Here is a 16,559-nt window from a genome sequence, read left to right on the forward strand (position 1 = left end):
TAAATGGATGTGCATGTCGATGTGGATGAGATGTGATGTGATGTAAAGGGATGTGGAATCAATTAAAAATGATTTAAAAGACTTTAGCCTAAGAGTCAAGATTTTCTGAAAATTTTGGATTATGATCCAATTAAGGTTCCTATGGGCCAAAAAGATTAATCCAAGTGTTGGGATGAGATAAATCCAATGAATAAAAGAAAATACACAAAAATGAGCAAATGCTCACATAAGATGAAGAGTTGACTGAGTACAAGGTTTATTAGTTAAAAATTATGAGATATTACCAAAAAATGAGATATTTTGGAGAAATGATGAATTTTTGACACCTTGGTAAGGAGGGGGAGACTTTTGAGCTAGGCGCCTATTTCGCACATGTGGATGAGTTTTTAATTCAAAAAAATTCTGATATTTTTATCTCTCCTCTCTCCTGGATCAAACCAAATAAAAAAGGGAGCCAAACTGGTCCAAATCTTGTCCAAATTCAGCCCACAAACTGAAGTTGGAAAATTCTAGAACTTAGTTGGACTCAGTTAGTGGCCTCCCTCACCTATAAATAGACCCTCATTCTTTTGTATTCTCATCTTTGAGCTAGACCATGCCAGTATTACATTAAAATAAGCATATTTTCTATTATCCCCTAAAAGTCCTCTACTTTTGGAGAGATTGGAGCTTCTCTCTCTCTTCAACAATCCTTGGAGCTTTCCTCTCAACACACTAAACCAATTGATTGGTTGGGGGCTTCCTTCTAAGATAAAGAAGCAAGCAAAATCAAGAGGTAAGATGTAATTTTATGGTTTTTTTCAATATTCTCAATGATTTCACTTCTCAACCCCTCTCAAGCTTGAGAAGTTTCAAATGAATTGTTTTTCAATGCAAATTAAGCTTTCTATAAGAATTCTAATGATTAATCACAAAAAGTTTATATTTATGCTTAATTAGGATGCTTTTTTATGTATATCTCTCTCTACCCAAACGAATGGTCATTCCTACTATGACTAATTCTTATTCAAATGGATGCTTCTCACTGATAAATTCTCAATTCAAAAATCAAACTCTATGCTAGTTAAGCTAGAGGTTAGAAAATGGCTTTTTAATGCTTTTATGCCAATAAAATTATAGTAAACTTATGATTTAATTCCATAAATTAGATTTAGGTCCAATGATAGTTATTCTATCATAATTGTATTATAAAGCCTTATTCTTTTCAAAAATATTGAAAATTATCAATAATAGCATCGAAGCTATGGCAAAATTTTAAGAAATTAATACATAATTCATTTTTGTACATAATGTGAAAAGAAGACTTCCTACCATATTCTAGGATTGGTCATCCTATGCTAAAAGAATGATTTTCATCACATTCATGAAAAACTAATTTTTAGTGTTTATGTATAAATAAGTAATTAAGAAAAGAGGTCATTTTGGTAATTTTAATTTTAAGCAAAGAGGAATTCCCATGATAATGGAGATCCATGTAATTAAATGGAAAAAGAGAAATTTTGGTATATTAAAATAATGAATATTTTATTTAAAGAGGAATTTCATATAAATTTTATTTTATGCATGAGAAAATTTAAATGATAAAAGGGGAATTCCCATGACATTTGGAATTCAATCATTTAAATAGTAAAAGTGGAATTCTTGGCATATTTGAATTGATGGATATTTTATTTAAATTTGAAGAGAAATTTTAGATAAATTTAATTTATGCATGAGAAAATTTAAATGATAAAAGAGGAATTCCCATGACATTTGGAATTCAATCATTTAAATGTAAAAAGAGAAATTCCCATGATATTTGAGATCCAAGAAATCAAATGGAAGAAAGAGGAATTTTTAGCATGATTCAAATTATGAGTATTTATCAAAAGTGAAATTTTGAGCATTATTTGAGCATTTGATGTGAATGGATGAGATGTGAATGGATGTGATGTGAATGGATGAGATGTCTGTTGAAATATACAAGTGAATAGGGTGTGTGCGGGAACAAGCCCTTGGTTAGAGGCTGTAAAAGAGAATCTGTAAATGTGAGAGAACCTGTGAAAAGGTGAGAAGAATCTACTGGGAGAGAATAAAGGGTAGCATGAGAAGATTTAGGAAGTGTGGAGATATTCTGGGAAAAGTGAAGAGGTGGAGAGAATCAAGCAAAAGAGGTGGAGATATTCTGGGAGAGGTGGAGTGAATCAAGGAGAAATCAGTGGGATTTGATGCTTGGATGTAAACTCTATAAATTGAAGCATTGGCCTAATGAGAATTTGTTAGTTTTTGATTATCCATGCCTACATTAAGCTATTTTCTAATTACTCGCTAATTTGCTGGTTTTTGATTATCCATGCCTACATTAAGCTATTTGCTAATTACATCTTAATTATTTACTAATCACTTTGTTAATGATATTGATTCTAGTATTTGATCCACCATAGCTCATCACATTGCTCTAATTTCAACATGGTATCAGAGCCATGCCTAGAATCCATCAGGTTTATGAGCCCATTATCTAATTAATTAAGATTAGTAGATAATTAAAAATTAATCAATTTTTTTAGTTATTTTTCAACTCACCTCTGTACCCCTAGCTGGTGGAGGAGCTCTAGCTCTTTGCACACTCAACCATTGCCCAAACCCTTCTAGCCCAAGTTAGCTAACCCATTGCTACTCCAGCCAGTCAAAACAGAAGCGCAAACCGCCGAGACGGAGCTGGGAGAAATCGCATTTTTCTTCAGCGCATTTTTTTCTAAGAAAATTTGACATTGCAGCTGCTCCAAATCAAATTGGTCTAATTCCTCATAGCTCCATGGGTTTTCAAGCATGCTCTACAAGCTGGTGAAGTCAGAATTCAATTTCATCAAGTCTACAGTGAGATCTAAGCTCTTCATCAGATCTGCAGGTGACTTTGGTAAAACAGAGATTAAGCTTTCAATATTTGGTCAAATCTTGTGTTTATTGGCTTAATCCTCTACTAGACTCATTGCTATTGATGTCCTTAAAAGCATTTGAGCTTATTTGAAGTCTAAGGCCCCAGATCTGGACTCCCCACATACTCTGTTTTCTACACACAAAACAGTAGATTAATTTGCTAATCAGTGATTAATCAGTGCTAATCACTATATTTTGGTGCAATTGATGGTTTAAATTAACCATTAGGTATCTGATACAGATCCCTATAACTTCAGATTGCAATTCGGAGTTGGTTTGATACTCCAATCATTCCGTACAAATTGGTTACCCTTGATTTAATGTAATTTCTAGTGATTTTATGCTGATAAATTTGTTGTAATCATCGCTTAAACACCAGATTGAGTTGTAAAAGGGTAGACACTACCCTTGAATCTTGAAATTGGATCAAGAGGTAAGACCCCCTTCACATCACCATGAGTACAGCACAAGAAATAGCCAAATTTAATGAGGAGCAGTTTTACACATCGCAGACAAAAACCATGTATTTGCTCATGAGAAAAAATCTGTGGGGGCTAGTTGAGGGAAGAGATGAATGCCCAGAGACGAGAGGGAAAAATGAGTGGAAGAGCAGGAATGAAAAAGCATTGGAACTTATTGCACTCAGTTTAAATGATGAAATCATTCATCACATCACAGGGATACAATGGACAAAAGATGCATGGGATGAACTCAATAAATTTTTTGGCACACAAGCTAAAAATTCAAAGATAAATCTGTTAATGCAATTCTACAAATTGGATATGAAGAAAAGTGAACCTTTAATCACACACTTGAACAGATATAAAAGCATTAAGCACCTTTTTGCCAATAGCTGGTAGCTATTGGCAAAAAGGTAGAAGATGATGAGGCACTAGCAGTGCTTCTGAAGAGTGTGGACAAAGGGGAATATGAAAATATTGTAGCAACACTAAAGAATGTACCTGAATTGAAGCTACACGAGATAGAAGCAGCTCTACTAGAGCAAGAGAGTAGAGGCAAAGAGAAGAAATGGCTCAACTCAACAACAGGAGAAGAAAAAGCATTCTTCACCCGAGGAGGATTCTCTCGAGGACGAGGACGAGGAAGAGGCAGAGTAGGAGGAAGGACCTTCACTTACCATAAATGTGGAAAGCCAGGACACATGGCAAGAGACTGTTACAACAAACCCAGTGGAGAAGGAACGACATCAGCAAACTTCATGGAGGCTCCAAAAGGAAGTGGAGTCGGATCATCTTTTCTGAGAGAGAGAGAGAGAGAGAGACCCCACAACCCAATGTAACCTGCCCCAACAAAGTAAAACCACCTCTGAGCCACCGGATGATGTAGGCCACGTGGTAGGTAGATGTATGTGTGAGCACTTTAGTCAAGGTCACGAGCACTTGTAGTAAGCCTTGGACACATAGAGAGAGAGAGTGTCAAGGACTATGAGTTTAGGGACTTGAGGCACTGGTCGCGGGCTATCAAGTAAGAGGGAAACTTGGTATAGGGTCCAGGTGTGCTAGAGAGTATTCACTTGAGGGGAGGTGTTGAAATATACAAGTGAATAGGGTGTGTGTAGGAACAAGCCCTTGGTTAGAGGCTATAAAAGAGAATCTGTAAATGTGAGAGAACCTATGAAAAGGTGAGAAGAATCTACTGGGAGAGAATAAAGGGTAGCATGAGAAGATTTAGGAAGTGTGGAGATATTCTGGGAGAAGTGAAGAGGTGGAGAGAATCAAGCAAAAGAGGTGGAGATATTCTGGGAGAGGTGGAGTGAATCAAGGAGAAATCAGTGGGATTTGATGCTTGGATGTAAACTCTATAAATTGAGGCATTGGCCTGATGAGAATTTGCTGGTTTTTGATTATCCATGCCTACATTAAGCTATTTTCTATTTACTCACTAATTACATCTTAATTATTTACTAATCACTTTGTTAATGATGTTGATTCTAGTATTTGATCCACCATAGCTCATCACATTGCTCTAATTTCAACAATGTGATGTCAATGGATGTGATGTGGATATAGGTAGATGTGAATGGATGAGATGTGATGAGGATGGATCTGATGTGATGTGATGAGGATCTGAATAGATTTAATTAGATGTGATGAGATGAGGATCTGAATAGATTTAATTAGATGTGATGAGATGTGATGTCGATGCATGTGATGTGATTTGGATAGACGTGATGAGATGTAATAGGATAAGATTGGATGAGAATGTATGAAGACGATGGGAATACATATGACTGGATGTGGAATAAGTAATGTGAATTGATATAGAAGAATGTGGAATAACGAGAAATTATGTGGAACAATGTGGAAAGATGAGAGTTCGATAGAATCTGTATTTATGACCTGTATTTAAATGACTGTTTTATGTCAAGAATGCTGGGGAAGCATTTTGACCATCTTGTGAATGAGGTCGTGGAGACCTAAGTGATAAAGTTGCAACAACTGACGGAGAGTCAACGCAGGACGTCTCACGTAGCAAGGTCAATCGAGATCTTGACCAGCCTTGGTTCGATTTAAATGGTGAGCTTTTGGTACGGTGGATGAGGGAACAAAGAAGCAGCCTATGAGTGAAGTGTTAGGTGACTTGCGAAGGATCCTAGAGGGTGCTGACCATACGGTGCTCGAACTCTAGGTCGCCGAAGATACCTACGCGTGTGTCGAGGAAGAAAATGGAACAAGTTGTTAGAGTTATTTTCTGAACTTGGGCATGGATCTGGTTGATTGACCTTGCTAGTCCTCAATGGAGAGTCCATTTGGATTTTTATAAGTGAATATATTTTCGGGTACTATGAGCTAGGAACTATTGAAAAGGTCCCTGAGTGGACAAGTGGTGAGCATTCTGGTGGTTGCTAATGATGCCATAGGTACATCGATGAAGGAATGATTAGAAATTAGAATTCAACCGGATATTTTTGAGGATTATGATCAATGATACTATGGTTTTATTAAATGATTATTTTAAAGACAGCTGAATCTGTGAAACAAGAAATTTCATATTGGGTGTGTAAGTGGTGTGACTATCTTGAAGTTTGCATGAAGCGTCGGCTAGGGGGCCTGGGAACTCTTTTCCCTAGTACCCGGGGCAAAACATAACCAAATTCCTAAATGGATCCTATCACTACAGTGGTTGGGCGGTTGGCTAACCCATGGGACTGGATGGGGTTAGGCTAGACTAATGGATCCCTAAAATGAAACTCAATGATGTTATGGTGCGATAGATGAAGTGAATCCCGGATAGTCTTGTTCTATGGAAAAGAATCAACGGTTGTGCCTCTCGATGAGGAAAAAAGCGTTGGTCTCTATGATCCAAGTGCAAGTTTCTTCTTTGATCTGACCATGCGACTTACGGGTTCGGTCGGATCAGTTTGGTTAGTTAAGGCTCTTGACTACGTTAGAATAAAAATATCCTAGAGGAATCACCCATGCTTTTTGGGCGAGGGAAGTTTATTTGGGTTCGGTTTCGGAACAAACCGAGGGATTAGTCTCTTGTCTGGATATCCACAAGGCCCTGAGTGAAAGGCTCTGCCCTGCACAAGAAGTACTACTTCTGCTGCGTGATGAAATTCATACAAATTGGTATTCAAAATAAAAATTCATAAATTGGTAATTGGGTCTTCAGATGGAAGTACCGCAATTGTATGGGATCCTTGACTTGCTTGAGGCCTAGATATGATGGTATTTACCTTATAACTCCAAGGACCGTGACTACCCGTATATACCATGGGTATAACTGCAGCTCTTTACTGACAATATATACGAGTAAATCTAAGACCTTGAAATTATTAGCAAAAATGCTATCTAGATGATGAACTCGAATGCTGGTTGAGAATTGATGAGTTGATTTGGATTATGATTGAGAGATAATGATTCCTGAATTCTAGGTGAAAGAAGATAAGCTTAACAAAGCCACAATGCGGATGAATGGGACGAATCCCAGTGATGATGATAGTAACTGGAATGATGATTATGACTTCAGCAAATCACTATGAGATTAGTGGATTGTGCTGATAGATTGTTACTGTTGACCTTGACCCAGTGACTCTAATTAAGTGATGACAAATTGAGAACCTGCATAACTGAAATTCCCGTGGAGGAATGTTCAGATGGAATTTTTGGTGTGATGGACCATTACTGTGTTAAGAATATGAATGAATTATTCTCTGATAATGAGTTATGTATGTTCTTCTGTTAGAAGGGATCTTTATCCCAGGATTCTGCGTGGGTTGACCAGACTATAAGGAACCCCAGAATTTAGTTGGATCTAAAGTTGGATTTGAATTACAAATAAAGGGACTTAACAAGAATTTTCATATATTGATAGGATCATGGATCAAGGTCATCGTGGTAGGACTGTTAACCCCCAACTCGATGAGGAAGAGCTTGACTTGGATGTTCTTAAAACTCTTCATAGATCGCAGCCTAGACCTTTCAAGGGTGAAGGGGAAAACTTGGGCGAGGCTGTGGAGAAGTGAATCAAAGCTATGGAAGCATACTGCGATGTCACCGGCGGGTACAACGAGAAAAGTAAAATGGCTCTTGTTGCAAGAGGCTGAAGATAATAGAAATAGCCAGAGTGGCATGCAGAAACCACTGCGAGACAAACTATTTGCATTGGACCACCCATACATGGAATGATCTCAAAATTTACCTAAGGAAGAGATTCTGTCCTCCCGGCTCTATGGAAACCAAGATGAACGAAATCTTAGAGTTAACCCAGGGGAGCATAACTATTGAAGTGTATCACCAAGCATTCGCTCTCCTCCTCAAGTACTCGACACCATTGGATGAAGAATAGCTGATGGCCAGGTTCATTCAGGGACTGAACAAACCTTTGAATATCCTAGTGAAGAATGCCAAGCCAGTTTCCATGGCCGAAGTAGTGCGGATGGTGAAGGATTTCGCCAAGGGCTTTGATTTCAAGGTCCCGCTGAAGCCAACACCATCATCTTTCAAAAGATTTCTAGCTCCAGAAGGTGATTCCAACCTTTCACCGCCTAAGAGATAACAAAGTCAAGCTCAGGATATGGAAAGTTCTAGAACTGAAGAAAGGTCCCTTTCCCGGAACTCAATCCCCTGGAATTCAACTTCAGAAGTTCCACCCTTGAACAAAGAAGTGAAATACTCTAACTATCAAGGATTTGGACATCGCAGTATGGATTGCCTAACTCCTTTTGGATCAAGGTTTTTGGGGCGGGGAAATCAGGGACCAAGATTCCAGACTCCAGCTCCTTCCTTCTAGAGTAATCAGGTTCCTTTACGCCAAAATTAGGGAAATCCCAGAGGTAGACCCTCTAACCAACCCTCAGTTTCAATCCTAAGTAATGCAAGACCTCCTCCGCCTTAGAATAGGGGAAGTCAAAGGAAAATGTTCCCGAATCGGTCGTCCACTTCCAAGACAGTAATGCTGGAAGTGATTAAAGAAGAAGAAGATGAAAGAGATTATGCTCCACCTGCGAGACGAGGACATCTCGCCTTTTTTAAGTGGGGTAGGATGTAAGATTCCTCCCTCTAGCTTTTGAGGTGTAAAGGTGTTTTTGTTCTTGTAATTATTCCCCTCTCTGAAATAGAAGAAAGATCTTGTTTTACCCTAATTTGGCCTAGAGAGAGAAAATGTCTAGAGATAGGTAATCCAAAACTGAGATATCTTTGGATTTAAAAATCCTCCTACTGTCTGAAATGGTTTACCCTGAAAGAGAAGTTCAAAATAAATTCTCCAAAGTGCATTAGGAATCAATTAAAAATGAATTAAAAGACCTTAGCCAAAGGGTCAAGATTTTCTAAAAATTTTGGATAATGGTCCAATTAAGGTTCATATGGGCCAATAAGATTAATCCAAGTGTCGGGATGAGATAAATCCAATGAATAAAAGAAAATACCCAAAATGAGTAAATGCTCAAATAAGATGAAGAGTTGACTGAGTACAAGGTTTATTAGTTAAAAATTATGAGATATTACTAAAAAAATGAGATATTTTGGAGAAATGATGAATTTTTGACACCTTGGTAAGGAGGGGGAGACTTTTGAGCTAGGCACCTATTTCACACATGTGGATGAGTTTTTAATTCAAAAAAATTTGGATATTTTTATCTCTCCTCTCTCCTAGATCAAACCAAATAAAAAAGGGAGCCAAACTAGTCCAAATCTTGTCCAAATTTAGCCAAACTGAAGCTGGAAAATTCTAGAACTTAGTTGGACTCAGTTAGTGGCCTCCCTCACCTATAAATAGACCCTCATTCTTTTATATTCTCATCTTTGAGCTAGACCATGCCAGTATTACATTAAAATAAGCATATTCTCTATTATCCCTTAAAAATCCTCTACTTTTGGAGAGATTGGAGCTTCTCTCTCTCTTCATCAACAATCCTTGGAGCTTTCCTCTCAACACACTAAACCAATTGATTGGTTGGGGGTTTCCTTCTAAGATAAAGAAGCAAGCAAAATCAAGAGGTAAGATGTAATTTCATGGTTTTCTTTAATATTCTCAATCATTTCACTTCTCAACCCCTCTCAAGCTTGAGAAGTTTCAAATGAATTGTTTTTCAATGCAAATTAAGCTTTCTATAAGAATTCTAATGACTAATCACAAAAAGTTTATATTTGTGCTTAATTAGGATGCTTTTTAATGTATATTTCTCTCCCCAAAAGAATGGTCATTCCCATGACTAATTCTTATTCAAATGGATGCTTCTCATTGATAAATTCTCAATTCAAAAATCAAACTCTATGCTAGTTAAGCTAGAGGTTAGAAAATGGCTTTTTAATGCTTTTATACCAATAAAATTATAGTAAACTTATGATTTAAATCCATAAATTGGATTTAGGTCCAATGATAGTTATTCTATCATAATTGTATTATAAAGCCTTATTCTTTTTAAAAATATTAAAAATTAACAATAATAGCATCGAAGCTATGGTAAAATTTTAAGAAATTAATACATAATTCATTTTTATACATAATGTGAAAAGAGGAATTCCTACCATATTCTAGGATTGGTCATCCTATGCTAAAAGAATGATTTTCATCACGTTCATGGAAAACTAATTTTTAGTGTTTATGCATAAATAAGTAATTAAGAAAAGAGGTAATTTTGGTAATTTTATTTTTATGCAAAAAGAGGAATTCCCATGATAATGGAGATCCATGTATTTAAATGGAAAAAGAGAAATTTTGGTATATTAAAATAATGAATATTTTATTTAAAGAGAAATTTTAGATAAATTTAATTTTATGCATGAGAAAATGTAAATGATAAAAGAGGAATTCCCATGACATTTGGAATTCAATCATTTAAATAGTAAAAGTGGAATTCTTGGCATATTTGAATTAATGGATATTTTATTTAAATTTGAAGAGAAATTTTAGATAAATTTAATTTATGCATGAGAAAATTTAAATGATAAAAGAGGAATCCCCATGACATTTGGAATTCAATCATTTAAATGTAAAAAGAGGAATTCCCATGATATTTGAGGTCCAATAACTTAAATGGAAAAAAGAGAAATTTTTAGCATGATTCAAATTATGAGTATTTATCAGATGTGGAATTTTTAGCATTATTGGGAAATATGGGTAGAATTGATTTTTGTAAATCCCATGAATCTTTTACTCAAAAGAAGAATATTGAATATATTTCACTTGAGGAATTTGAGAAAGAATATGAAAATATCCGTCGAGAAAAAATAACTTTAACCAGGCCAAGCAATTGGTATAAATTTAGAAAAGTCCCATCGGTATCAAAAATAGGAAATGTTACTAAATGTAAATGGATAAGGATGTGGATGCGAATGAAGAGATAAGAATGAGATGTGAGGATATGTAAAAGGATGTGATAAGATGTAAAGGAATGTGGATGTAGATGTGATGTGAAAGGATGTGATGAGATGTGGATGTAAATGTGATGAGATGTAAATGAATGTGGATGTAGATGTGACGTAAAAGGATGTGATGAAATGTAAATGAATGTGGATGTAGATGTGATGAGATGTAAATGAATGTGGATGTAGATGTGATGTAAATGGGTGTGGATGTGGATGTGATAGGATGTGAGGTGATGTAAATGAATGTGGATATGGATGTGATAAGGTGTGGTGTGATGCAAGAAAATGTGGATGTGGATGTGATAAGATGTGATGTGATGTAAATGGATGTGGATGTGATGTAAAGGGATGTGGATGTGAATTTTTAAATGACTGTTTTATGTCAAGATTCGTGGGGAAGCATTTTGACCATCTTGTAAATGAGGTCCTAGAGACCTAAGTGATAAAGTTGCAACAGCTGACGAACAGAGAGTCAACAGAGGACGTCTCGCATAGCAAGGTCGGCCGAGGTCTTGACCAAATGGTGAGCTTCTAGTACGGTGGATGTGGAACCAAGGAAGCGGCCTGTGAGTGAAGCGCTAGGTGACCTACGAAGGATCCTAGAGGGTGCTGACCATACGATGCTCGGGCTCTGGGTCGCCAAAGATACCCACGCATGCGTCGAGGAAGAAAATGGAACAAGGTGTTAGAGTTGTTTTCTGAACTCGGGCATGGATCTGGTTGATTGACCTTGTTGATCCTCAAACAAGAGTCCATCTCAAACAAGGTGTTAGAGTTGTTTTCTGAACTCGGGCATGGATCTGGTTGATTGACCTTGCTGATCCTCAAACAAGAGTCCATCTCGATTTTTATAAGTGAATATATTTCTGGGTACTATGAGCTAGGAACTATTGAAAAGGCTCCTGAGTGGACAGGTGGTGAGCATTCTGGTTGCTAATGATGCCATAGGTACACCGATGAAGGAATGATTGGAAATTAGAATTCAACCGGATATTTTGAACGATTATGATTAGTGATACTATGGTTTTATTAAAAGATTGTTTTAAAGACAGTTGAATTTGTGAAACAAGAAATTTCATAGTGGTGTGACTATCTTGAAGTTTGCATGAAGCGTCGGCTAGGGGACCTCGGAACTCTTTTCCCTGGTACACGGGGCAAAACATAACCAAATTCCTAAATGGATCCTATCACTACAGTGGTTGTGGGGGGTTGGCTAACCCATGGGATTGGATGGGGTAGGCTACACTGATGGATCCCTAAAATGAGACTCAATTATGTTATGGTACGATAGATGAAGTAAATCCCGGATAGTCTTGTTCTATGGAAAAGAATCAACGGCTGTGACTCTGGATGAGGAAAAAAGCGTTGGTCTCTATGATCCAAGTGCAAGTTTCTTCCTTGATTTGACCATGTGACTTATAGGTTCGGTCGGATTAGTTGGGTTAATTAAGGCTCTTGACTACGTTAGAATAAAAATATCCTAGAGGAATCGCGCGTGCTTTATGGGCGAGGGAATTTTATTCGACTTTGGTTTCAGAAGAAACCGAGGGATTAGTCTCTTGTCTGGATATCTGTTGGGCGAGGCCCCGAGTGAGAGGCTCTGCCCTACGTAAGAAATACTACTTCAACTGCTAGCACCCCCAAATTTGTTGCGCGGAGGGGACAGGGATCTCTCAGCTGGTATTAGAGCGAATTGGCTAAAATGGATCAACCGAGAAGCAAGAAATGTCAAAAATTTATGAAATACCAGTAAAAGATTGTAATTGTGTGATGAAATTCATACAAATTGATATTCAAAATAAAAATTCATAAATTGGTAATTGGGTCTTCAGATGGAAGTACCGCAATTGTATGGGATCCCTGGCTTGCTTGAGGCCTAGATATGATGGTATTTACCTTATAACTCCAAGGACCGTGACTACCCGTATATACCATGGGTATAACTACAGCTCTTTACTGACAATATATACGAGTAAATCTAAGACCTTGAAATTATAAGCAAAAATGCTATCCAGATGATAAACTCGAATGCTGCTTGATATGATTTTAGATTTCTGGATGAGAATTGATGAGTTGATTTGGATTCTCATTGAAAGATAATGATTCTTGAATTCTAGTTGAAAGAAGAATGGGATGAATCCTAGTGATGATGATAGTAACTCGAATGATTATTCTAACTTCAGTAAATCACTATGAGATTAGTGGATTGTGCTCACAGATTGAGAACCTACATAATTGAAATTCCCGTGGAGGAATGTTCAGATGGAATTTTTTGTGTTATGGACCATTACTGTGTTAAGAATATGAAAGAATTATTCTCTGATAAATGAGTTCTGTATGTTCTTCTGTTAGAAGGGATCTTTATCCGAGGATTTTGCATGGGTTGACCAGACTATAAGAAACCCCAGAATCTAAAGTCGGATTTGAATTATAAATAAAGGGACTTAACAAGAATTTTCGTATTGATAGGATCATGGATCGAGGTCATCGTGGTAGGAATGTTAACCCAAGAGCTCGACTTGGATGTTCGTAAAACTCTTCATAGATCGCAGTGTGGACCTTTCAAGGGTGAAGAGGAAAGCTTGGGCGAGGCTGTGGAGAAGTGGATTGAAGCTATGGAAGCAAACTTCAATGTCATCGGGTACAACGAGATTGGTAAAATGGCTCTTGCAAGGCTGAAGATAGTAGAAATAGCCAAAGTGACATGCAGAAACCAGTGCAAGACAAACCATCTGGATCGGAACACCCAGACATTGAATGATCTTAAAATTTACCTAAGGAAGAGATTCTGTCCTCCCGGGTCTATGGAAACTAAGATGAACGAATTCTTAGAGTTAACCCAGGGGAGCAGAACTATTGAAGTGTATCACTAAGCGTTTGCTGTCCTCCTCACGTACTCGCCATCGTTGGACGAAGAACAGCTGATGGCCAGGTTCATTGAGCGACTGAACATACCTTTGAATATCCTAGTGAAGAATGCCAAGCCAGTTTCCATGACCGAAGTAGTGCTGATGGCGAAGGATCTCACCAAGGCCTTTGATGTCAAGGTCTCGTCGAAGCTAGCACCATCATCTTTCAAAAGATTTCTAGCTCCAGAAGGTGATTCCAACCTTCCACCGCCTAAGAGACAACAAAGTCAAGCACAGGATATGGAAAGTTCTAGAACGAAAGAAAGGTCCTTTTCCCGAAACTCAATCCCCGAAAGGTCCTTTTCCCGAAACTCAATTCCCTAGAATTCAACTTTAAAAGTTCCACCCTTGAATAAGGAAGTGAAATGCTATAACTGTCAAGGATTTGGCAATCGCAGTATGGATTGCCCAACTTCTTTTGGATCAAGATTTTCAGTGCCGGGAAATCAGGGACCAAGATTCCAGACTCCAGCTCCTTCCTTCCAGAGTAATCAGGTTCCTTTTCGCCAAAATCAGGGAAATCCCAGAGGTAGATCCTCTAACTAACCCTTAGTTTCAATTCTAAGTAATGCAAGACATCTCCCTCAGAATAGGGGAAGTCAAAGGTAGATGTTCCCGAATTGGCCATCCACTTCTAAGGCAGTAACGCTGGAAGTGATTGAAGAAGAAGAAGAAGATGAAAGAGATTATACTCCACCTGCGAGATGAGGACATCTCGTGTTTTTTAACTAGGGTAGGATGTAAGATTCCTCCCTCTAGCTTTTGAGGTGTAAAGGTGTAAGAACCTCCCCTTCTGTTCTTGTAAGTATTCCCCTCTCTGAAATAGAAGAAAGATCTTGTTATACCCTGTTTTGGCCTAGAGAGAGAAAATGTCTAGAGAGAGACAATCCAAAATTGAGATATCTTTGGATATAAAAATCCTCCTAGTGTTTGAAATTTTCCCTAAAATAGAAGTTCAAAGAGAGGAGTTTTCTATGCTCCAAGTTTGGAAGTTTTTGGTGGACGGATCTTCAACGACATGCTACATGCAACACACTTTTTTGCATGCATGTGTTGATTGATGACTCGAGTGGTGATTTCTTCTCGATTTTCGTGCATGCAAGAGGAATTCTTCTACGACGCTTCAATTGGAGTTCGCTTTTTAAGGTAATCCGTTCTCTATTTGTAAGCACGTGCATACCATGGCCTCAGCGGAACCGTCTCATGTTCACTTCGATTTTGAGAATGATATGCATGATGTTAGTGAGGCACACCCTTTGGGTGGTGGTGTGGGTGATTCGCACAGGCCGTTGAGCCTGATCAGGATGCCAACATGACCGATGCTGAAGGGGGTGCGAGTCCACTAGATGATTATGGTTTGGTAGACACGTTAGAGTTTGGGCGTCTCACTTCAAGGGTAGTTGCACTTGAGCGCACTATAACAAATGTCAATACCAATCTCACAAACATGAGCACGCTTTTTACTGAATTTGTGGCACGTTTTGCAACTGGATCGACGGCAAGTGGAGGGCCTATTCCGATAGTTATGCCTCCTCTTGTTCCAACTCCTACAGTAGAATCTATTGCACCCTCTGCAACACAGGAAGGGGCTATGTTGAAAAACGTGAAGCCGCCTGTGTTTAAGGGAGAGGAGCGCGATCGTAACAAGGATGCGGTCCATATATTTTTACACAAGTGGACGGACTTGCATCGCTTACGCCGCACTCCCGCTGCTGTTATGGCCACTGAGACGAGTCTCACACTTGAAGGTAAAGCCTACAACAAGTGGTGGATGAGTCTACCTATTGAAACTCGCCCTAAGACTTGGGAGGAGTTTGAGGCAGCTTTTAAAAAGGAGTTCTTACCGCAAAACGAGAAAGATCGGAGTTGGACAGCCTGGGACAAGTGCAAGATGGAAGGTCTTACACTTAATCAGTATGTGTCCAAATACCATGAAGTCATTCTCAAGCTAGACGGTTTGGACGACTTTCAAAAGGTTCGTGGGTTTGTTAGAGGCCTTGATAAAGAATATCAGGCAAAGGTTAAAACCCAGTATCCTAAAACTTTGGAAGCGGCTATCCAAAGTGCCCTTATCTTTGATGACACCATGGATAAGAAGGGCATGGATAGACCGGCCAAATTCAATGGCTTGCAATTTAATGCTAATAAGCGTAAACTTGCCAGCAATTCTACTGAAAACACAAAGAAGTCTAAAGGCTCAAGTGGTCCGTTGTCTCCACAAGACTATGAACGGGCCAAGAAGGAGAAACTATGTTATCATTGCTTAGGTAGTGATCATGAGAAGAAAAATTGTCCACAGTTGCCTCGCAAGAATAAGGATAAGGTCAAGGAGAAGGCTGTACACATGGTGCAAACGCTTCCCTTGGATGCTGATCCTAAGTATTCTGCGGTAGAGGTTTCGCACACTACCGAGATGCATGAGTGTAATCTCACTGCATCTATGTGGCAAGAGACAATTGGACCACATGATTTGGTCCGTATGCATGGCTCCATTTATGGTCATCGAGTACGTATTCTCATTGACGATGGTGCCACGCACAATTTCTTAAACTATGCATTAGTTAAGAAATTAAAGTTGCCGGAGACAAAGAGTTCTCATCGTTATGTGGTGTCCACCATTCAGGGGGATGATCACGATGTGTGGGATACTCTAGTATGGCAAGTGCATGTGTTTGTGCAAGAACACACTATGGTTCTTGACTTCCAAGTGATGTGAATATGTCTTGTGCGGATGTCATCTTAGGACGGGAGTGGTTGTATGGGTTAGGGTCATCACTCAAAAGGAGTTATAAACATAATACGTTTACGTTTGAGGCCAATGGTAAGCATGTTTTACTTATTGGGGAACGTGATGTACCCCCAACACCACTCATATGTAATGACGAACTCTCTTTTTTGG

The sequence above is a fragment of the Cibotium barometz genome, chromosome 37 (assembly GCF_041138505.1).
Source record: "Cibotium barometz isolate CiBa-2024 chromosome 37, ASM4113850v1, whole genome shotgun sequence".
Taxonomy (NCBI): Eukaryota; Viridiplantae; Streptophyta; class Polypodiopsida; order Cyatheales; family Cibotiaceae; genus Cibotium; species Cibotium barometz.